The sequence below is a fragment of the Lichenostomus cassidix genome, chromosome 20 (assembly GCF_008360975.1).
Source record: "Lichenostomus cassidix isolate B80296 chromosome 20, HeHo_3.0, whole genome shotgun sequence".
Lineage (NCBI taxonomy): Eukaryota > Metazoa > Chordata > Aves > Passeriformes > Meliphagidae > Lichenostomus > Lichenostomus cassidix.
The window spans coordinates 1,311,672-1,336,839 of record NC_139500.1 but is presented as its reverse complement, the minus strand read 5'-3'; positions in this window follow the sequence as shown (position 1 = coordinate 1,336,839).

The window sequence follows — 25,168 nt, the reverse complement described above, 5'->3', positions numbered from 1 at the left end:
CTCTAACTTTAGTCCATCCCTACTCCAAAGTTGTAATTTGCCCTCCAGTCCTTTTCTTTCTCTCTCTCTCTCTTTTTTACAATCTCTGAGATGGCAATTAGCTCAAGAGATGCACTTAGAGCTTCGCTTCAATTACACATCCCTCCTCTCAAGCGCTCACTGCTCTATGCTAATTTAAACGTCCTTTTGCATGAAGCATCAGTCTGAATTCTTTAATTGTTCCCTCCTTATCGGAGATTTGCCTCATGCTTTCCACCCATGGGTGTGGTAATCATAGTCCCAAAGGCCAACTGGGACGAGGTTTTGTTACAGAAAATCCCCTGGGGCACAATCACTAAAGCTCTAGAAAAAAAAAGTAGCAGTATTAGTGGGGAGCATTAATACAGCCCTTTTCTCTCCACAGGGCTGGCAGAGCTTCACAAAGAGGAGTAAAGTTGTCATCTGCATTTTAGAGGTGCATGAGGTGAGACAAAGCGCAGAAAGTTACTTTGCTAGATCTGGACAAAGCTAGGGCTGATAAGGAGCTCAAAGGTTTGGAATATTCGATGTTCAGACATTATTCCCTGGTTTCCCTGAGATGATGATATAAAGGGGTGATGTGGCCAACATAAGGGTCAGCAGGACTGTCCCTTCTCCTGCCAGTCCTTGGGGTTTGTGGATTTGGTCTGAAATCCATGCAGGGCATATCTTGGGTGAAATGTTTCTCCCGCTGGGAACTCAACGCTTCTGTTTCCAGTTTAACTCTCTCGGTGCATCTCAGCCTCCCTTTGCCTTCCACACAGAACAGATTTCAATGTCATACTGGGAGGGAAATGGTAGGTTGAGGTAGCAAATATTGAGGTACCAAAGGCTCTGCAGCAGCCAAGGAGAAGCAGCACATTCAAATTTGGGAATTTGAAGGAAGCAGTGCCTGTGCCCATGCCAGCAGTCCTCCTGGAAGTGCTGCTGAGCCTAATGGCTGCAGAGACACAAAACTGAGTATGACACTTTCCTACCCCTCAGACTCCCAATTTCTGCCGCTGTATATTAAGCATCCCCTCGTGAAGTCAAAGTAGCTCATAAAAGTGTTGAGCAAAAAGTCCAAACTTACACGGGGACTGTTCCATTTTCTCTGTGTGGCCATAATGAGGTTATTTATGGTACATGTAGGAAAGATTAAAGGTTTTCATAATAAAGGAAAGCGAGAGCCCAAGAACTGGGTGCCTCCTAGCAGCACTGACTCTCAAGACAGGATAAATCACCACAGCAACCATTAAAACTTCAAGAAGATTGCTTGTAAACCTCCAAGCAATGCCAATAAAGCATATTCCTGGCCACGGAGCAGCCCAGATGGTGGAGCTCAGCAGTTTTCAGGGCTGAGGGCTCCTCAGTTTAACCCTCCTGTCTTTTTCCTCAGAGGGCACAGTGCCAGTGAAGCACTAAGGAATCGATGGGATCTGGAAATGTGGGATCACAAGGACAGCAGGAGTGGACATCCCAGTCAGAGCTGAGCTCCATTTCTGCCCTTAACAGCTCCAGGCCATTTTTCATGCTGCTTCTTGGGGGTCTCCATCATAACAAGCTCAGAGACAGCTTTTTATGGGCTTCAGGAAGTTAGGAAAATATTCCAAGGCCCTTCAAGGTTCTGGTTCATTTGCATTTTAAAAAGTCAAGTCTGCCCGTTCCTTCCACTGTGAAAGACCAAGGGAAAAGTGCAATAAATCACAGTTCCAGCTTGTGTGTGGCACAGCAGCAGCCAGGGATCCCTCCCTGAGTCCTACCCCAGAGAAAAGCCCCAAACCAAAGTTATTCCATTGTTTCTCCTCATCACTTGGTTGTTTGGTTTTATTCAGTTGGCTGTTGTATTTTGAGGTGGTTTTTCTCTCCTATTTCTATTTCAGAAAGACCTAACCCAATGTCGAGGTGTGTCCCTTCTTGCTCAGGCTGCCCAAAGGTGAGACCTGAGGAGAGTGATGTGGGAATCAATCTGGGCCAGCACAGACCAAGAATAACCCCAGAGATGGATCATGCCTGGTCCCAATTCTGACAGTGCATTTCTCTCATATTTCGTTTCTTTTCCAAGTCTTGCTCAAGAGAAGTTACCAGATCCAGTTTTCATGCTAATCATCAATCTTGACTTAAGAGAGAGGAGTAAATTTATGAAGAGTCTTAATTCTGCAGAATTCAGGCTCCCCATGGGGGTGTTCAGTGATTTTCTGGGGAAATCTGGTAACAGCCTCAATTCCCACAACAACAGCTTCATTCTTATTGGGGGATTTCTGATGTTGTTACATAATAAATCACAGCTCTTATAATAAAGATAAGGAAAATCTACCAGTATTCAAGCCATTCATATTTAAGCAACACTTCAGATTTTGGGAAATATTTTTTTCCAGACAATATAAGAAAGTCTTTCTGGGCCAGAAATGAAGTAAATCTCTCATAAATACATTACCATTGGTGTAAATCAATGGCAGTAGTTCATCAGTACATTTTCATTCTGTAATTTTTCAGGGAGTAATTCTAAAGTTGTGCTGGAAGAATTGTCTTATTCAAGAGAAATCTTTGTCCAAAGACTTTGGTGCCCGCATGAACTGGGATCTAACATCAGGGGGAGATGGATCCAAAATCCCTGTCCATACCAACCAGGCTGTCACTGTGTCCATAACAACCTTCAGATATCTCAGACACCACAGGCTGCCTGCAGAACTGGCTTTAAATTAAGAAGTCTTTGAGTCTCCTGAATGAAGGAATGGAGGAAGATTTAGAGGAGCTAGAAAAACACCTCTAGAAATTAGGTGAGGCTGTGGAGGTTACTGGGAATTTGCCTCTGGAGCAGCTGCAGTCACTGGGAGCTCATGGTGGGGAGGAAAATAGAAGATGTTTTTGTGAAACTCCAGCAAACTCCACCGTGCTGCTCCTCCATGGCTTGCTCTGCTCCAGGAAATCCAGTGCAGCACTTGGCATGTGAGTGGGGAGAGAGTTTCCTGTCTGGAGGCACCAAACTGTGTTTCATGTATGGCCAAAGTGCATTTTCTTTGTCTGTGGGAAGGTCAAGAGCACTAAAGCATCAGACCTGCAGTCAGACCAAAGCAGGAGAAGTGAATTGGTATTAAAAAATTATGGCAAATGTGAGGCAAGTCCATGAAAATCTCATTACATTTTATTTCTACTCCCTTCCTCCCCAGATATTTGTGTGTTGCCAGCACAATGTCTGTGTCTGACTTTTCTTTAAGTGCCCTCCTGAATTACCCATCCAGAATCATCCCAGAAATGCCCACGAGGTTTGAAAGTTAGCCTGGAAATCTTTCAAAGGACCCCAAAGATAACTGCACTGGGTCTTCTATTGCATTTCCATTTTATGGCATCTTTTTATATTCTGCAGTAGCCTTTTCTGAATAAAAATGAGACAGCCTCTTAAGAGGCCTTTTTATTATTTGCATTTGGCAAAAACAGCCTTAATGAGCTGTTAAGAGTCATTCCCCAGTCCTATTGTTGGCGATGCATGGGAGCCTGTAAAGTGCTGAAAAGCCAAAAGACAATTTATGATCCCTGATGCTATCCCTTCCTGAGACAATTCCACAGAAAGGAAGATATCTGGGGAGTAGGAAGTCCCATTATTTAAATGCCTGAGTAACTTTTACTGGAGTCATAACTGTGGAATTTGCTATTTTCATTTCAGAACTGTGCTCCCTGGGAGAGCAGGGATGTCACTGCCTGTGCTCTGTGCTCCTTCTGATGTGCAGCGCTGGAGAATAGCTGGATGACTCAGGAAAAACTCCCCATTCATTGGCGGGATGAATAAATAGCCCCAAATTCCAAGGAGGCACTAATCAACTTCCCAAAGTCTCATTTCTCGCTTGCAGCGTTCTGTGGTCAGCACTGCTCACAGCAGCCTGGTCACACCGTCTGGGAAGTGCAAAGGAACTCGAATGTTCTGATATATGGGGCAGGAAGGTTATTCAGCACTGGGGGAAAACCCAAAGAGTTTCTCGAGGCTGTGCAGTCGGAGGCTCTGGGCATTGTTTTCATTTTGGAAAGGGGCAGCAGCCAGGAAATGTCGGAGGTGTTTGTAGTCACTGAGGGGACAATCACAGGTTTGTGACAAAGGCAGAGACCTTGGTGTTATCATTGACACCCAGACGGCTGGAGAAAAGAGCAAATATCGCAGCCATTGTGTTGTCCCCTACTGTAAATGACAAAATGCCATCTTCAGCAGGCTCCTGTGTATTGATCAGCTCCCAGCCTGGCCCGGGTGAGGGACAGCTCTGCCTGTGGGACACAAACTCAGTGCTGTCCTTGCTGTCTGAGCAGAGGTGACCCAGTGAGGCCTTGCAGCAGCAGGATTGCTCCTGACTGGGGAACTAGAACTGCTTGTGCCATTAATCAAAACAAGGAAGACACTAAATAATGGAAGATTTAAAGGTCTCTCTTAAGATGTCATTTTTTGTGCAGAAGATCTTCCCTTTTAACAGCACCAAACCATATCCTCCACTGAGACATTCCCATTCCTGGCCAGGAAATCCCAGCACAGCACAGCTCAGGTGTGCAGTGAACATCCTGTAGGGTCACCCAGCAGCAGGCACTGAGCATCTTTTGGGGAGCAGCAGCACCCCAGCCTGGCACAGAGGGACTCATCCCTTCCCTTGCCTTGGTCCTTTAAGGGTGTGGAAACCTCCAGTGGGGATGGAGGGAGCAATCTCTGATTTTTGGGTTCCACTCTGGTACACACAGACCTGGGCAGTGAGAATTCAGGCCATGGTTACACTTGGTTTTTCAGCTGGTCTCAAGGGGCACACCACGAGATTTATTTGGATTTACATGTATAATTTACAAGCTGTTTTTTACTGTATAATCAAATGTGTAACTTGATTATCTTTCTATTATTGCTACACAGAATAGTCACATTCTGCTATAACAGAATAGTGTTCAAAAATAAAGAACTCAGTCTCACTTAAAATGCCAGCACAGGTTCTACTTTTTAGCTCTGTCTCCCAGGAAGTTTGATAAAGGATCAGATCCTGCAGCGATTTTCCTACTGATCTCCAATTTTTCAGGCACAATCACATTTTTCTGTTTGATTTTTGAATTCCCCTGAAATCCCAGGCTCTGGCTCTGACCTGGCCTCCTGAAGGGAAGCTGAGTGACTTTGGCTCATTCCTCCTTGCATTAACAGCAATAGAGCTGCTGTATAATTTTTTCTTCCAGTGGGGAAATGTGGTGTTGCTGTTTTGCTGCAGCCCTTTGTGAGGAATGCAATCATCAGTAGTTCCCCCTGTGCCACATTTTGTCACAATTCCTTGCTGCTCAATCCATCCACGGGGAACTCTCCATGTGGGGCTGCTGGAAGTGCCTGTGGGAAGGGTGACAATACAGTGATTTTTGCCCACAGCAGCTGGATTCTTGGCACTTCACTTGGCTTCTGATTCTTTAAAAATATCCTTTTCTTGGGGAATTTTCTTTGCATGAAAACACAGCACAATAATTTGACGGCTGCACACCCTCATGATGTGCAGAGGAAAAAAAGCAACTTAGCAGTGAACTAAGCAAGCAGTTATATTTCATTTTTTTTCTGCAATCACACCTCTTTCACTTTCTTCCCTCTGCTGTGACTTACAAAAGTGACTTACAGTGCAGCTGGGTTATGCAGTAAAACGAGTAACTCAGAGCTGGTAAAAGAAAAGGATTATTCTTCTGTTAACTCAGGGAACAAAGCTTCCCAATAAATGTCGTGTTCTGCCCTGCACCGAGTGCTTTTGTGCAGCTCATAGCACAAATCATACTGTTCCCAGTGCTCATCCCCAGCAGTATTCTTTAATGCTTAACTCGGTGACCTCACAAAAATAATTGGTGTGAAGCAAATTTACTTAGCCCTGCGCCTTTATTTGCAGGCTGAATGGCTGGGAGAATTGTGCACATTGTTTATGGAAATGAAGAGGGAGAAGGGAAAACAGGACGTTTCTCCCAGCCAAAGATGCACAGAAGGACCACAGGGCTTAGCACGGTGTCCCTGCGTGCCGTGGGGACACTAAATGGGAGATGCTGATGGACCAACCCAGCTGCAAACCAGCGCAGTGCCTGTGACAATCCAGCGCAGTGCCTGTGACAATCCAGCGCAGTGCCTGTGACAATCCAGCAGTGCCTGTGACAATCCAGCGCAGTGCCTGTGACAATCCAGCGCAGTGCCTGTGACAATCCAGCAGTGCCTGTGACAATCCAGCCCAGCTGCTGCCATTCAAACACTTCACGGCGTTCCCAGCCTTATTCTCAAGGTAAAATTTCAGCTTTCACTGCGAGCTTGGACTAATAATTATCCCCAAGAGGAGCCGCAGTGATTTATGAGCATCTTTACAAGCGGTGGATCAGCCCGACTCTCCCTTCTCTGGGTAAATCTGTGTAAAAAGTCCTTTTTGGGGGTTTTGGCATCCCCTGGGGTGCAATCCCAGCTCTGCCCCAGCCTGGCTCAGCACATCCCAATGCCCATCCCACCCCCGGCACTCAGAGGGAGGCAGAGCAGGGCAGGGAGACACAAACCCCGCTTATTTCCCCGCCTATATTTTTATATGTATAGATATGTAAATTCCCCGCCGAGAAAAAACCCAAAAAAGCCTTGGTTTAAAGCAGGGCGAGAGTCGCAGAATGGTGGTGCTTGATGTGCATGTGATATAACCGCAGCACAAAAGCAGCTTACCAAACAGCTTGCGGAGATTAGCTAACAAGAACTGAGCTATTCTTTTCAGGAGGTGTTATTAGCATATTTTTCATCAATACTATACTTAACAGCTACTACATAGCAGGAAGTGGTATTTAACCTCTTGTTCCAACGTAACGAGATTACTGTGGATGGTTATGTTACATTCCATTCAGAAAGACCCTCCTGTGTCCAGTTAATTAGATTCACTGCTCGGCAGCATGAACTGCGAGCAAAAGCACCCAAATGTATTTGGGATATTGAAATGTTCAGCTCGGTTTGTCTTTCAGGCTGCCCTGAGAATGATGTAAAACTCAGGGGTGTCATGAGAATATTCTGCCAGCTTCTGATGGACATGGGGGTTTAACCACCCCAATGCCCAAAGTTTAAAGGAAAGCTCTTTCTCAAAGCCAAACTTCTTTGAAATAGATGAACATCACCTGACTTTTTGAGGCACAACCAGGTCAAACTACATATTCTTTTATTTGGATATAAAAAGTAAAGAGGGGACTCTGCTGCCATAAAACTTTTGCTTTTCAGTGAATTCAGGCTCAATTTGGAAAATGGCAGGAGCATTTTGATCTGAATGTAGAGTTTGGAATAAAATTATAAAGCAGGTGAGCCTCATGGTATATTGTATTTCTGGTTAAAATAACATCCATGCTCCTAATAGTTTCCTTTTTATTTTTTTTTTTTCCTTTAAGAGTTTTTAGGTTGCAAGATGGGTACCAGGAATGTTTTTGTTATTTGAAAGATCCAGCATTAATTAATAAAAGGAAAAAACTTGTAACAGCCGAAATTAGTTTAGCAGAGAGTTACAGCAGCATCTCCCTCTTGTAGAAACTGCTTTGTTCTTCTACAAAAAATCTTGCAAAATAATGAAAGCAGCCTCCTTTTCCATCTCCTGTAAGAACAGGGCCTTACCTCCATGTAAAAGAAAGGAAAAAAATAAAGAAGCTAATTAAATTCAGCCATTTAGCTTAACAATGCAACTGTTTTGCTGTTTGGCTGTAGTGTGAGGTGCAGCAGATTTTGTGCAGCAGCACAAAAGAGACACATTGGATTTTTTTTTTTCCCTCTTCCACCAACCTTCCTAAGACTCACCAGCGCAGCCCTGACCCTCTGCATTGTTCTCAAGCCAAAGAAAAATCTACACGTGAACAGTGACAATGTTTTTTCGTGCCCAAGATTAAAATTAACAAATTAGGAAAAATCTGAGATGGGATTTTTTTCCCCTGTATGCTGGTGCTTCAGAGAAAGTCTTTAAACCCCTTTGTTTGTTCATCTCCAGGCTGCAAAGTTAATTTAAAGGGGCACTGCCAAGGCTAGCAAGCTCCGAATTTGATTTGACTGGCTGGGCATGTTTCCCAATAACTGCTTGGAAAGTCTGCATAGTTCTACATCTTTTTATCTTGAGGAGAGGGAAAAAAAGATATTCCTCCAGGGAAACATATCAAAGCTGCAGGTCTGACTTCATGGGCAATCCTGCAAGATCTGCCCAGTGTTTGTACATAATAGAGGAAAGGAATATTTGAATTAAAAACAGCTTCCTTTGCAAGGCTCCCAAAGGAATGAGTTTAGTTAAAAGAAAAGAGAAAAATAAAGAAAAAGGTGATTGAGGAGGAGGATTCTCCAAGTGGTGTGGAACTGTAAGCAAAACTCTATAATATAAAACCCAAACCACAGCAAGTATTGGCCAGTGGGTTATGGGAGCCTTTTTGTTATTCAAATAACTTCTGGAAAACAGCCTCGAAGTTATTTTCTCCATTTTGCTTTGACGACATCCCATATTTACTGATGACTCAGAGTCACAACCAAACCAAACCCCGTGGAGTTATTTCTGCAGAGCACAGACCGTGCAGCACCTGAGCTGGGTTTCCTGTGCTCCTCGCAGCTCCTGCTGGATTTTCCCTGGGAATTCAGTGTGGCTCTGAGCTCCAGCAGCACAGTCACCCAGTGCCTGCAGTGAGCTCAGGTGAGCTGCAGTGCTGAGGAGCTGTCCAGCAGGGCTGCCCAGCAGCTTCTCCTGCAGCAGCAGCAGCAGCACAGCCAGGGATGCTCTCAGAGCCCCAAAGTGCTGCTTTGCTGCTTCACACCTGGGAAAACCAGGGATTGAGTGTTTTCATCCCTGGGAATCGCCCAGAGTGCAGCAGCTGAGGCAGGGAAGGGAGGGATGAGTTTCTCTCTCCATCCTGAAGAACACAAACTCCAAATGTGTGTCATTCCACCACTTTCAGAGGTTTCTTGCATCACCTCATGCAATGAGCATCTCAAGAAGCCTCTCCATCTATCTGAGGCTTTTCCCAAGGATCTCTTTCCCCAGAAGCTATCCCAGGTTCCAGGCCCTTCCATCCCACCTCCCACTCTAAGCCATTAAATCCAATCCCAAATCAGAGCACATCTGCTGCACTCACTGTGTGAAAAGATAAAGGATAACTCTATAGGAGAAATCCATTTATCCTTTTTTTGGCTGTCATTCAGCAAAGTATGAACTCATGTACCAAAATTTAAATAATTTAAATGCACACATTCTCCTGGGATTACTTAATTGCTTAAAGTTGGGTACAAACACAAGCAGCTTGTTGAATTAGACATGAAATAGCATCTTCTGCTCATATAAATTACACCTTAAAGCTCATTCTGGAGCAGCGTGGTAAAATAAATCTTTATCTCAGTACTAATAAAAACAGCATTATTGGTACCTTTGCTATAGCAATTCACTGAAAGAGAAATGTCCAGCTGCAGAGAGCAGCTGACCTTGCTTCTCGATCAAGCTGATAATTAATAGGAATAGAGAAAAAGCCCTGTATTGCTGAGTGCTGATCAGGCAGCAAAGGCACTCCAAACATCTGAAGAAAAAACAGTTTGTTAATTGCTGTCTAGACAGTTTATTGCTGCAATAAGATCAAAACACAGAATACTGAGGTTTGTGGTATGAATCATGCAGACTAAACAATTGTTTTATTGCATTTACAGAGCACTTGATTTATAATGCAGTCAGCTCAGTAATAAAATTCCTCCATTGTATATCCTGAATAATTTCACCTCGTTTCACATCTCCCTGGTTGAATTCTATATCGAGATGTCTTTAAAATGTCTGGATGGAGAGGGGATTAGTGCCATGTGTATATAAAGTTACTTATCTCGGGTCTCTGTTGTATCATCACAGCCATCCAGTGTTCATCCAGCACGCCCTGCAGCAGCTGGGGGATTTGGGATGCACTGAGGAGCAGATTTATTGGGCTGCAGCCCCACTGAGGGCACTGCAGGGAAAGCCAGGCTGCCCCATTGCAGGAGGTTTCATCCCACTGCACCTTCAGCCAAAAGGGATCCACCAGGCAAGTGGCTTTTCCACTTTTTTTAAACTTTATTACTCTGCAAAACTTTTTTTTTCTTTTTTTCTTTTTTTTTTTTTTTTACCGAGAAGAAAGATTTATCTGTCTGCTTCTGTGGGCATCTCTGGGGGCAAAGGAGAGCTTTTCTGGAAACCAAGAAACTTTTGGGATGACAGAAATTCCGCTCTATTCAGTGCTGAGCTGGGAGAAGGGAATAATTGCATGGATCTGCATGGTCACACTTGGCTTCACCTGTAAAAGTTGATTTCAAATGGAATTTGAAAAGAAAACAGCACCAGGTCTGTACCAAGGCTGTTCCACCCAAAAAGCTCTCTGTGGGCTCTTTATCTCCTGGTGTGAGCTGCACTCCAGAGAAATGACCCTAAATGCTCTGGCACAGATTGTTACATCTCCGTGAGTGTGGAAATCAGCTCTGGCTCTCTCAAATCTCCCAGCATCACTTTGCTTCCCTGCTTTAGATTCCTCCTCCCTGCAGTGGCTCCATTCCACATTCCCTCTGAGCCTCCAGCTCCCACCCGGGGCAGAACTGCAGTTCCTGAGCATCCTGGGCAGATGAAGAGCTGAGTTTGGAGGGCAGAGATGTCCCTGAGAAGGTCAGGCAGAGCCCTGAGGGAAGGAGCAGCAGGAATCAGGTTGGACTCAACACCAGGGTGTGTCTCACGGCTGATCCCACAGGTTTGTGTCTCTGGAAGCACCAGGATTGGATAAGGAAGCTGAGGAGCTTTGGGAAAAGACCCAAAGGTCCTTGGAGACCCAAACTCCCGAGCAGTGAAGAGAAAACAGCTAAAGACAACATTCCCCAGAATGCCTCTTATTTCTTCTCCCAACGGCAGAGACACAAACACCAGCAGAGGATATGAAGTGCCTTTTGAAATCTCTGGTTGGTTTGAAAAAGCAGTGATAGCCTCAAAAATCAGATACTAAACCCACAGTGACAGGGCAAACAGGCTTCCAGCAGCTCAGATCGATGCCTTGAGACCAGAGAGATGCTGGAAAGAGAACCTGAGATGTAAACAGAATTCTGCAATCTTGCCAGCAATCCAGGAACTGGCTGGTCGTTTAGACCTAGAGATTTTCATTAATAGAATTGTAAAGTAAATCCATAACATTGATGTCGATAATGCAGAACTGTAGTTTTACAGTTTGGAATGTCCAGATAAATTATTTGGTTACTTTCTAACTAAAGTGAGAATCTGTTGCTGCCTGAGAGGATTTGACACTAAATTTGCTGGTGAAAATAGCAGCAAAATACTCTATTTAGAGCCCAGCTTCCATGCAGGTGTTTTTAAAGCTAAATAGCTCTGGAAAGGGTGGTGTGGTTTTTGTGTCAGGCCAATGGCCTATATTCTCAGCTGCCAGAGCTTTTTGGTACAAATTCAGGCAGTTTTTGCTGGGGATGTGCAGCAGGATGAGCTGGAGGAATCATCCCTGCCCGTGTGGATCCCAGGATGCTGCAGAGTCCTCCCTTCACTGCAGAGCACCTCCTGCCCACCCACTGCACCCAGCCAGAGTGCTCTGACAAGAGCCAGGCTGTCCTCATGAAGAACTTCAGGAGAAAAACGAGAATTTCTTCTGCCCACTGCTCAGCCTGATTTTCATTTCCTGCTCCCTGATGGCCTTGAGTGTGTTTTCCTGGAGCATCACTGGGGTGTGAGGCCAGGCAGGAGGGTGGCACAGGCAGTGAGCTCCAAAGCTGTCTGTGGGACAGCAGAGCAGAGGAATCTAGTGGGGAAAGAGAGAGGGAAGGGTTATTTGTGGGGAAAAGCACCAAAATGTTGTAGGGACTGTGAGCAGCAAATGCAGGTGCTGGAAGGCATTCCAGCCAAAGCCCCAGGTGTGACAGGCAGGCAGTGACAGGCAGTGACAGGCAGTGACAGTCAGTGTCCCCCCAGTGCCCCTCAGCCCGGCACAAGCTGTTCCAAGCCCAGGCACTGGGGGCAATCAGCCCTTGGTGTTCCTTTTACATGGCTTTAAACGCCACCAGCAGCATTGCTGCCGTTTATTGCTGCTCAATAAAGTTTTATCTTGTGCAAGTCATGATTTATTTACTCCATCTCGCAGCTCAGACACAGTGCTCTCTCCCACATCAGCACCCCTTTACCAGATTCATAAAACGTGTTAACAATTCATTTAAAATTCATATACAAGGCTAGCAGAGCTGCCAGCCAGGGCTGCAGCACGTGTGGGATGCTGGCAGGGTGTGCTCTGAGCTGCTCCCTGCCCAGCCACTCCAGCATCTTTACATCTTCCACTCAGCCTGAGTTTCTGCTGATTTTCCTCCTCAGCTAGCAGGAGAGCACAGATTGTGAGGGTGGAAGTTTAGAGAGTGACTGGTCAAGAGTTTATCTGCAGCCTTTCTGTTTCTGAACTCCCTGTTTCAAGGGCTTTCCCCTGCCCTGACAAGGCACAGCTTTTTGCTGCTCTGTGTGAGAGTTAGGAGCAGAAAGGTGAGAATCCAAATGAGGTTTTTCATCCCTCTGTGCCCCTGGGGGAAAATCATCTGTGCCTGGAGCTCTTCCAGCAGCCCTGCAAGGTGCAGTGGTTGTGTGGCTTCAGTGACCTCTGAGCAATGGCTGTGAAACCTCCCTGGTTATTCCCTTTTCTCGTGTATTTGGTGTTTCTGCTCAGGCCCTGCTCACAGCACTGCTAGTTTCATTGTGCAGCTCTGAACCTGACCAGCACCATCCCAGGCTGCTCTCAGCAAGATGCCCCACTTGGAGCCTTGGCCAGGCATGGAAAACTCATGGCAACACAACCTCAGCCTCCCTCATCCTCTGCTATCTCGTGTTATTTGCATCATTCCCAGCCTATGGAGATGTGAGGGATCTGGGATATCTCTGCAGTTTGCTCCCTTCTCTCCCTATTCAAACTGGGAAAGACAGTCTGCTGGTGGTGAATTCCACAGGAAAAATGACTGGCAATTCCGTGCTGCCCTCCCTAAATACAAACAGGACAATTTCGGGGTGTGGAGATGTCCCAGTTGTGAGCTCCAGGCACCAACTGTCCTTCAAAAGAGCACCCAGCTGGGTGTGCATTCCTCACCACGTTGCTGCACACACTTGTGCAATATTTGGCTTATTTGTGCAACATAATTAATGAAACATGTCTCGTTGGCACCAGCATCCTCAGGGACCCTAGAGCAAATGGAGGCCTTTGAAGCCTGAAAGGGTCTTAAAAGCAGAAAATATTTACCACAAGTTTATTAAGCCAAGCTTTACTGGTAATAAATTAGCAGCCTGTAGACAGAGCCTTATCTTGGAGAGCTCCATGGATCTATTAGAAAAACACAGTGACAATTTACAGTGTCCACAGCAGCTTTCAGTCCCTCATTCACGAACTGCTGATGCACTTGGCTACCAAAAGCCCCAAGTTTGGGGGCTGAGATGTCCTTCCTGAGGCAGAAAACAGCCAGAAGTCCAAGTTCTCCTGTCCATGTGCAATTCTCAGAAATCCTGAAAGATGCCAAACCTCATAACCCCATCCTGCCATTCCTTTTCCCACTGCCACTGATCCATGACTGGAAGTGTTTTAGAGACATTGACCCAGAGCTGGAGTGACTGAGCTGGGGTGGCTGATGGTGTCCATTCTGCCCCTCCATCTGCAGCTCAGCTTATGTGATCTCCCTGTGCTCTTTCAAAACCCCCAAACCACTGGGGGGTGTTTAGGGATTTGCACATCCCTCACACTGCCCCATTGTATGGTAAATTACATTGGAGCCTCTCCTGAGCTGCTGAACAAAAGCTCATTGTCTGAGGGTGTTATTTGCCCCACGTGCTCTGCAGGACCTACACTTGGAGCATGAAAGTGGGGTGAGGTCACAGGAGAGCTGTTTGCTGGTGTTTCTCTGTGGGTTTTTAATGGCATTTGTGCAGGTGCACAGCTTAAAAAAGGGCTTTTTTCTCAGTCTAGAGTTGGTCCATATTTCAGCTGGAATAAGAGCCATTCACAGCAATACTTGATTTTTAACAGTGATCTCAATATTTTGTTGCATCCCTGAGTATTGCTCAGCTTCATTTACTAATGGTGTGTTTGAGCATTTTTCCATTAAATAGGTTTGATAGGTGGGGGCAGTTTGTGCAGTCCAGTGCTAAATCAACTCCAAGGCAGCTGAAGATGTGTGCACAGATTAATAAATTCATCTTCTCAGCGCGAATGTTGTCTTAAATTAATAAACAATTCTGTTTTGTTGCAGTGCCAAGCCTTGTGTGCCAGGCAGGACAATCCAGGCAGGACAATCCAGGCAGGACAATCCAGGCAGGACAATCCAGGCAGGATAACCCAGGCAGGATAATCCAGGCAGGATAACTTCATCCTTAGTTTCCTTGGCAGAACCTGGAATTGCTCCAAAGCTCCAAAACCTCTGGGCTGTGGCTCCATGACAGAAAGGGCTCGGAGCATTCTTGCCCCATCACACCTTCCCAGGCTCCATCCCTTGATTCCTGGAGCTCCCTGAGCTGGGTGACAGATTTCAGACCAAGGTGAGCCAGAGGAAGAGGCAGCTGGAGGGAACCCTGGCTTGCTGGAACCCAGAATTATGTCAGAGCTCTCGGGAACAAATCTGCAGCTCGGGTTGGTTTTGACCCCAACCTGCAGCTGCTGTCTGCTCCCATGGGAGAGTCCCTTCCCAGCAGGGCTGTGCAAGGGCTGATACTCTGCCTTCCTCATTCCTGGAGGGCTGAAGCTTATTTGTACATCAAACAAGGCCCAGTTGGGGTCTAGCACACAGAATTGTCCCTCTAATATAACTCAGCTGTGTGTGTATTTCATTGCAAAGAAAATAGAGCCACCACTTGCACCAGGTTCCCTCATCAGAGGGAACATCACAGCAGTGCTAAATGTTCGTTTGGCTGGTGTGTTCAAAGAGGTGCACTGGGCAGGATTCTGAATAAAGGCAAATTTATTCCCAATCATCTGAAATATTTGGAATTACAGACAGAGGCGAGATCTGAGTCAAGCCACTTGTCCTAGTTTCTGTCACCCAAACACTAACCCTCTATAAATCATTAATTTCCAGACTGTTTATTATCCAGGGGAAGTAACAAAACAGTAGTATCACATAACACATCCTAAGAATGCCTTGTTCATTTTAAGAGCAAATAAAACTAAATAGCACCAAGTTGTTAGTGATGCAGCCTATGAGGCAGAGCAGAACACAAAGAGGGAGCCTTAATCAGACAGGGGCCACAAAATAAACAGGGCAACGGGCAAAAAAAGAGGAGAAAAAAAGCGTTTGGCCAAGGCTGACCACACGTAGACATCTTCACATAGATATTCTTTGTTTACTGTCACAGGGAAATTGCCTCTGCTCATTCTGTGGTGAGGCTGTGGAGCAGAATGGTTTCCACAGCTGCTGCTCCCCTCAGCCTCTTTTCTCACAGGATAATTTAGCACCTATCCCGGGCAGAGAGCAGAGCAGAGCCTCTGCTTCAAAAAAATCATCGTCAAAATTAATCACTCCGCCAAGAAAGCAAACTTTGGGGTGTTTGGTTAGCAGGGCTCTTCTCTAATGGGTTTGTCATGTGTCACCAGGGCAGCTTGTGACGAGGCAGGGACAGTAATTCCCAGCTGAAGGTGAGCAGGAGCAGAGGGATGTTTGTGCCATAAATTCACCTTCCTGAGCAGCTCCTGCCATGGGGAGGATGCTCCAACACCCAGACCTGCCAAGGCACAGAGATCCTCCATTCTCCAAATACCCCAGCAGAGCTGCAAGCAGGAGCATGGCAATTAGACAGACGAGGTGGGAATTCGGATTTATTTGGTGCCTTTCAATGGATAGTGCTGACAGCTGGGACGTGCAGGCAGCCTGGCAGGTTTGCTAATGCAGCACAGCCAGACTCACTGCCTCAGTGCTGCTGAGCTCCCCAGCCTGACTGGTTGTCAATTTAGCTTCAATGCTCTCCAACTTGCCCTAGTGAAAAGTCCTTTTCTGGGCAATATTTCAGGGTTGGTATTGAGCTGGGTGTTCTGCTGGTCACACTCGTCAGGAAGGTATTGTACTTCTAGAAGTGATGTTAGCAAAACTGGAGTCCTGCCCTCACACGTTATTTTCCTCCATATGTTATTTATTTTAGTCCCTTGAGGTCCCAAAATACTATATATTTACAGCTGCCCTTTAAAGTTATTGTTAGTTACAAAATATTAGAAACACAGTTTCATCTATAAAATGTGTAATTAAATTAATCTTTACCATACTTTTTTTTTTACCTCACACAGGAAGCATTTTAGTCTGATGAATACCATGGACATATAATTAGTACTTTATACCATAAACTAGATTATAACTTACACTGTCCACCCTGGCTCCAAAAATCCTTGCAGATTTTAATTCAATTGCTGCCCTTTATCTGGATGAAAGCATTTGAATTCAATTATTGGTTGGATTATTCAGGGCGGGTTTGTGCCTTTGCATGGGTTAGATGTGGTGGTAGTTTTAAACACAGGTTTAGTGGAAGTCTCAAATTAGCCACTTGCAGCTATATTTAGGCAACTAGCAGATTTTAAATGCTGAACATCTGATTTTTCCAGCTGAGGTTTGCCTAAGCTGGGGTTTAATGGGAATCAAGGCTGCATGATGAAAGTGAAGGGAAGCTAATGTTGAGGTGTGGCTGAATTCCAGCGGGCATTGGGCACCTGAAATGCTCATTCTTCTGACAGCCTGACATGCCTCACTGTGCCTAAATCCCTCCAAAACCTGGCAGGACACTTTGGAGAAGTGCTTACCAGCAAACCCAACAAAACCTCCTTGTTCTCTTTGAGTTATCCTTTCCACTGCCTGACAAACTTCCAGATATTTTCTAAACCAGACACCCCTGGAGGTAGATCTGCTCTTTTACATTTTAGCTGAAGACGAGTCAGATGTGGTTGCAGTTTAAATACAGTTTAACACAGAATTGTGGGGTAAGCCAGGATCTGCTGCTCTGAGGTGTCTGTCACAGATGGAGAGAGCTGGGGCTGATCTGCTGTGGGACAGAGCAGAGCAAAGCCATTTATTCTGCTCTCCCAGAGCCAGTTCTGTGTTTATAGCAGCGTGTTTAGCTTACCCCTAATGCACATCCTAGGACCTACCTCTCACACACATCCCAAGACATGTTTATGAAAATTCTTTATAAGCAAAATATTTTACTTCCATTCAGTAAGTTCCGCTCCAGAGCAGCCTCAGGCTGGTTCAACACTCTCCCTGTGCATCTTTCATTGCAGAATTCAGCCTCCAGCCCACCCACAGCAGCACAGAGCAGCAACTCCTGCTGGTTTGGCCATCATGTTTGCAAGCAGTGATTACTAGAAGATTAAACACCGTGTAGAGCTGCAAAGGTGAGCTGTCAGCTGCAGAAGAGCAGCTGGGATTTGGGTTCAATTCTTTAAATGTCTCCTCAGAGCAGGTGGAATATCCCTTTCCAAAGCTCATATTCCTGAGCTGTGATCCTCCTCTGTCAGCTAATTGGGAAATCTGTTCCATCCAATCCAAGACCTGCCTTGATCTTGAGAAAATCTTGGGTTTTTACAGAGCTCACTGAGTCTGTTTGTGGTGCTCAGCACTTCTGAAAACCAGGCATGAAGCTTTTAAAGATTAAACAATAGCCCGACTCCAGCAGGAAGTAAAATCATTCAAAATTTGCAGAGAGACACATAAAAAGGGGACATGACATTCAAGAGATATTTTATTATATCAGACAGCAAATTCATAGGAAATGCTTTCTCAGGGAAGTGATTTATTGAACTGTGGGACTCATGGCCACTGAGAGAAGGATTTTAAAAGTTCCATGCACAGGCTGGATGACAGAACTATCTGTGTTGAACTGGTGTTGCCAATGGCATTTCTGCAAGGCTTGTTTAACCTCAGGCTTCAGAGTCTGATCTATACTCTGATTTTCAGCTCAAGACAGAACCTAAGGTGGTGCTGATTATCTTGTTGGTCTTTGACTCCATCTTCCCTGAGCATGGAATGTGCAGAATCAAAACTAATTATTGAATAAAACATTCACCCACCTTCCCCTCCTCGTTATTTCTGTCCCATGCAGTCATTTCGTTGTCCCAAAATCAAGTTTTGGTGCTCAGACCCTGCAGGAAAGGTGCAAATGTCCCCCAGAGAGATTCTGCCTGTAGAAAACAGAGGTGATGAGCTGGAAATCCCAGCAATAACCAGAAGCTCAGGTGAGTTTCCTTCCCTGGATGCTGCTCTGTACCCACAGTTACCCCACACAGAGCTGATCTCTAATTTCCCTAAATTCAGCAGGATTCAGGTGGGCAGCACTGAACTGCTGTGCTCAGCCTTCTCCTGCATTATTTATGTTCATTCTTTCCTGAGCGAGGGGAGAAAAAAGAAAAAATATTTTAGGTGCTTTTTACACTCATAAATATAATGAATCCAAGGCAATTTGGCAAATCTGTTTGATGGCTGCAGGCCCACCGTGGATCTGCCCACTTAGCTCAGCTCAGCCTTGCTGAGGCACCTTCACCTCGAGGATCTGTCCCTGGAGCTCATCCATCACAGCACAGCCACCCTTCCTTCCCAGCACCAGCATGTCTCACCTCCTTCTCCCATTCCCTCACTTCCTGCCATCTATCTCCCTCAACACTTCTCATTTTTGATCCCTTTCCCAAGCTCTATCTCCACAATCCATTTCCCTGCTGGGGTCAGCAGACTAAAACCAGCAAGAGAGTGAAGCTCAGATTCCCAGCAGGCTGAAATCTGATTTCCTGCGTGTTTTATTCACATACCATTGATAGGACATTGAAAACAGAACATGCATTGGGTTTGGATGAATAAATTCCACATAGGAGTGAGATAAATCCAGCATTATGCTCATAGGTATTGAGAGGGAAAAAATCCCAACAAAACACACATACATACTCACACTGCCAGGTATTAGCTTCAATTACCCCAGAAGCTCCAAAATTACCTTAAAGTTGTCTGACACTTTAATATATATAAATAAATGTATATATATACACACTGTGTTTATATATAAATACTGCAAATATCTATAAACTAGGAAAAATAAAGAGATATGTATAGATATACTGGAAATGTTCTGTTTACTTTCTGAGGGTTTATGACCTTAGGATGAACCCCACCAAGACCCCACATTTTCAAGCTTTTCTTTATTATCCCATATTTTAAGATTACTTTCGAGATCTGCAGAAGAAAGGCTTCTCTCACAAGCATTTGTTTCCCTAGGAAATTCAGTTCTAAATGAAACCTCAAATATCGTGGGAGTTGGAAACCCGAAACCAAACAGTTTGTATCAAGAAACTGCTTGATATGAACAGGGAGGGCTCTGAATAGTCCTCATTCATTTTCAGAACTGCCATCAGCTGCCTCTGTAATAGTAGATCCCCAAAATTATGGAAGTTTGCAAAAATATCCCCTCACATTGTGAATTAAAACCTTTTTTCCTTGTTTTTTGCACATGCATGAACGTCCATCACATTTCCCAGATAACACAGTTCCATGGAAGGTTTGATTTCCGTGCAAGGATTGGTTGGCAGAGCTCAGGGATCACCTGGACAGCTCTGCCAGGTGGGATTGCTGGGTGGCTGCAGGGCCAGGAGTTGCACTCGATGATCCTTGTGGATCCCTCCCAAATCAGGAGGTTGATTCTGTGCCATTAAATCCATATTTCTTGACTAAATGGTGACAGGAGAAGGCAGAAGGGATCTGCTGGCTCCCCAGAATTCAGGTGTTCCCATCACCCCTCTGATGAGCTCATCCACCATCCAGCAGAGCCCAGCCTGGGGATGGAGCTGGGAGATGATGCTGTGGGGTAACAGAGAGCTGGACATGCCTCTCCTCGGGATTTAGTTGGCCTAAAATGGTGAATGTACAGGTTCCCTGGTCCTTTCCCCCTTGTACTGCATGGCATTCCCTGGCTAGGCTGGGAGCTGGGAAAGCAGCACCTCCAGGGTGCAAATCCCCTTGGGACAAGAATCACAGAGTTAGTGCTGGGTCAGGATCAAGCCTGTGAAATCTGAAACATTGAACATGAAACTTCAGGTCCTTATGAAGTCTTTATCCACACAAAGCCTGATTTTGGTGTCACTGCTCCTGCTGAACTCTGACACCTAAATATTGGAGAAGCTGCTGAGCCCTGGGGACACTGCAGTGTTTCACTGCAGAGCAGAGAGCTTGCAGAGAGCTCTGCTCAGGCTGTACAATCCATGGAGGTACATCCAGCCCAGCTCAGGACACAAATCCTGGGTTACTGGGAGTATTCCTTGATGTTTGTTTGTGCACAGCTGCCCAGGATATTCCAGCAAGAATTATTCCACAAGAATTGCTCGTCCCTTCACACAGGCAGGAATGACCCCAGCCAGGCCAGGGACACTCAGAGCTGCAGATTCAACCCCTGCCCACTCTGAATTCAGTCTGCCTCCTGCCCCACTCGGTTAAAGCTGCTAAACCCAGAGGCACACAAAGCTGCAGGGAGAAATTCCCGCGTTCAGATTTACACTGTGCACCAGCAGCCTTCCCCCTGCTCCGGAAGAGTTACAAAATGCATTAATTGAGCTTCAGGGTGGCTGATAATTACATAATTGCAGACTAATTTCCCCTTTCCTAGAGGTGAAGTTACACTGGTGGCAGAAAGACCTGTGCAGTGTTTTCAAAGGCAGAAATGCTGCTGCACAGACTAGAGCTGAGCCTGGGCTGGAGGGAGGCTGAGCCTGGGTGGGCAGGGATGGGGCTGGTGGGCTCCAGACCCTTGTCAGGCTCCCCTCCTCACTGGAGAGCTCCACACACACTGTTGTGGCTGTGGGCTGGGGAAATGACCCAGCTGAGCCTGCATTTTTTTTATTTTTTCTTTTAACTGGGTTATTTTTCAGCCAGTGCAGCATGAAGAGGACAAAAGAGAGGTGGGAGCACAGGGTGGTGCAGCCACGATGCTGTTTAGGGTTGATGCTCAGGTGTCACTGAGCTAAACTGGGAGGTTCTTTGGACACAAAATCCTGTCTGCAGCCCTTCTGCCACCATGCCTCCTGTCCCCAAGGCTGGCAGCAAGCAGGAATTGAGTTCATCCCAACCTCAGCTGCTCCCCAGAGCTCCTGGCTGAGCCACCTGGGCTTTGCCACTTCTGGCTGAGCAGCCCTGAGCTCCCCGAGGGCACAGAATGAAAACCAGGGCAGGCTGGGGGGCTGCAGAGGTGACCATTTCTGCCAGAGGCATTAGCACCCAAAATTCAGGCTCTGCAGCCCTGATTCAGCATTCCTCACTGGGAGCTCAGACTCAGTGTAAAGGCAGAAGCAGCAGAGGTGCTCTCTAGGGGTGACAAGGGTGTGACACCTCAGGTTTTTGGTTCCATCAGCTGCAGGTGACATCCTGCACCTCAATCAGCTCTGTCAGTCCCAGGCAAGAACCTTCTGCAGTCTTGGACATGGCTGTAGTGTCCAAGAAATAGATATATAGAAATATATATGCATTTCTTTAAGATTACCTCAGCTGGTGTCTGGAAACCCAAGTGCTTCCTAATCTTTTGCTTCCCCCCGCCAAAAAAAAAAAAAAAATTATATTTCTCATCCATTTTAAAATTTGTGGCTTCAGACTCCAATAACAACTTGAAAAGGTTTGTAGGAAACAAGGCTGCAAATGTATTTAGTGTATGAAAAATGATTTTCTGAAGAACATACAAGATGTTCTATTTCACCTCATTCTCTGTATTGATTTCTGTGGCATCATCTTCTTCCTTCCCTTTTTCATCTTTTAATGCATTTCTATTTCTTCCGAACACACAAAAACCCTGTTTCTTTTACAAAACAGAACAAAGAAGTTGAAGTTTTCCTTCCCAATCAGTAATTTCGTTTTCTTTTGTAATTGTAAAAAGAAACTCCTGAAAAATCAATAGATTGTTGCCAAGTCGTACACAACCGGGAACGGAGCAAGCTTAGCAAATAAAGGAAATTGCAATTTTTTCCTCTCTTTGGTCACCCTTTAGTGCAGGCAAGGTGACTGCCAATCTCGCTGGTGCTTCCCACCCCACCTGTTCTCCCTTTCCTCCCTGAAAATGTTCAAGTTAATCTCGGAGATGAAAAGAAAAGTTTGAAAAGAATTGTTCTTGGAGCCAAAAAGTCCCAGATGACAGCAACCCCCACCCGGCGTGGCTGTGGCTCCTCAGAGTAACCTGAGCTCTCTCAATTAAGCAGCCCCAAGATAAAGATTGCTCATGCTAAAGATGTCACATAACACCGAGCTCAGAAATTGGAAAATCTCACTGAAGGGAGATACCTGCTCGGCTGGATCAATAGTTTCAACGTGTATCAATATTTGGATACGATTTACTCTCTTGATGTGCAAAATGGAGTGAATTTGTGCATCCAAACCTATTGTGGAACAGCCTGTTTAATTAAAATGTGTAAGGGAGCATTTACAGGTGAGGGATTGGAGGAGCTCCGATCTGGGAGGCTTTTTGTCATCTGCAAAATCCCTGCAGAAACTCGGAGTTTGGGAGCTCAGATGGGAGCTGAGGGGACAGAAAAAGAAGTGTTACCAGCTTGATTTGCACCTCCAATTAAACAGAGACCCAGGCCAGGCTAATTTACACTGAAACTTAATTGCCAGCATAAATCTCATGTATACAAATGACATATAAATAAAACCTCTCCCAGATATCCATGATCTGTTACACAAAGGAGCCAAGAGTCCCATATCTCCTTTTTACTTTTTTTCCCCATGGTTATAGGTCACACTTCGGGACACAGAATTACTTTAATGCATTTGTCTTTTTGCCTAAAAACACCTAACTGTGGGATGTCAAAAAAAGACCTCAGGATCCAGTTTGTCCTGGCACACCTTTGAACAGGGATGTTGTTAACAATTAATAAGCAGCACTGTGGGGAAACACAAGGGTGGGAGTTACAATTTATTAACTCCCATTGCAGTGTCCTGTAAAGGTGCTTTGCTGCTCTTGAGTTTTGGTGGAGAGAGCCAGAATTTAATGCTATGAGGAATAGGTCAGGGGATTGTGGTTTGCTGGGGTCATTTTTTACCTTCTAAACATATTTCATGTGTGGAAGGTGCTGTGAGACCTCAGGGCTGAGCTGTGCACAACCACAGTAAAGTTATTTTTGTGAGTGGAAGTGTTTGGTGCAGTCCAAGGGAGAAGGTGAAGGAAGGGAACATCCAAAAAGGACAAAAAGCACCCAAAATTGGGTGTTTCCCCTGAAAATACCTCTGACATAACAGTTTCTTTCATATCAAATTGAGTGTTTTGGGGCTTTGAGGCTCCTGGATGAGGAGATGGAAGGAGAGTCAGATGTGAGCTAAAGGCAGCTAAAGTCATTTCATGTCTGGATTTGGAGCATCCTCTCAGCAGAGCTGGGATCCTCATGGAGGCTCACACTGAGCTAGATTGGGTACTCAGAGGGTGGAATTTGAATTTCTTGTGGTCCCCCGGCTGGTCAGCTCAGAGGCAGCCCAAGGTTTGTTTCTCTCCCCAAACTGTATTCTGGAGGTTTCCCCCTTGGGCTCTGAGGCTGCAGCCAGAACTGCAGTGAGAACTGAGCTAAGCCCATGGTGTGACCTACTTACCCAGGGCTGGAGGCTCACCGGGCTGCAGAGACCAAAGGCCACAAACAGGAAAAGATATCATATGAGAAAAAAAGTTTTGAGGCTTTTGTCCTCCCATGCTGCAAGGTGTCAAGCGCTGGAGCAGCGCCGGGAGCATTGTTCAGCCAAGAGCTCCTTTCAAATGGAAATGGCTGCAAAAGCCATGTCAGCAAAAGGAATTCTTTGCTTAAACTGTGCCTCCTCGCCTATATCCCACAATAAAACCCGAGGCCTATTAGTCCATACTTAGGACTTGTTAGGAGGTTTTAAAGCTTCTTTCAGGCACAGTTTTAGCCTAATCTGGCTGTACCACCACCACGGGCAAGATTAAAAAGCGCCAAGGTTAGGTTGCCTTCGACTTGAATGTACGTCAGGAATCTGATTTAGAGTTTCTAGGAGCAAACTCTCTGGTTAAAAATATCTTTCTGGAGCTCCACGGGCCTGGCTGTGTCTGCCCAGGAAACAGGATCAAGGATTTCCAAAGGGTTGTTGATTTTTCAGCTCTCGTGCTCCGAAGGTATATTTCCTTTGAAGTGTCTCAAACAGGGTAGTATCCAATTATATTTGTAATCCCAATCTAATTCAATCAGGGACTCCAATTATAGTTGATCTGTCTCTTAATCTAGTTAAAGTCTGTGGGGTAGACTGTACCTTGGCTACCATAACCACATTGAAATGTAAGCTGTTGATCCAGGGATAACCGAGTTACAACACGCAACTAGCTGAAAAGTGGGAGGTTTGCAATGGAATTGGGTTTATCCTCCTTTAATCCAAACCCTGCACCAGTTCTCCCCGCAGCCAAATCTCTGCCAAGCTTCCAGTTATGAAGAGCCTTAAAAAGTACTTTTGTTTTGAGCCCAATACAACTGGCTTAGCCTTGGCTGGTTGTTTTGTTCCTCCTGAATTCTCCATCTCAGCAGTGCCATGTCCACAAGGGCATCACCTTGGAACTCTCTGGGGCCTCAGAGCTGCCTGGCACCTTCCCTGCTCCCCGTGTGCCACAGCTGGAGCAGCCAGGCTGGTTTATCCCCTGCATTCCCCCTCCCTCCTGGCATAAGGAGTGGAGCCCTAATTTTGATCATTTTAGATATTGAAATAATTCCAAGCTAACCCTTCACCAAAACCAAAACAAAAAACCAAAACAAAAAACCTAAACAAAAAAACAAAACAAAAAACCAAAACAAAAAACCAAACAACAAAAAAACCCACAAAAAAAAAAAACCACCCAAAAAAAAACCCCAACCAAAAAAACTCCAACTCATTGTGTCCTTTTTTTCTATCAGCTTTTATTTGGATAAATGTCTGTTGATTTCTATTGATGGTTTTAAGTGTTAATGTTTTGGGTTGAGCCTTTTTCCTATTGACTTCCAACCCTAACAGTTGAAGACAGCAGACTTGGGGATCTTTCACTTGTTGATAATTCCATCTTTGAGTAAAAGGCGAGTTATCAAAGCCCAGATGGCACCTCCCGAACCTGCTAATGCTCTGAATTTCCAGCAACAACTGGCTGTCAGTCCTTCACGAGGTGTGGCACGAACCAAATTCATTCACATCGAAAGTAGCCAAATTTAGGGCTGGGATGTAACTGATAAAAGTAATTGGAAA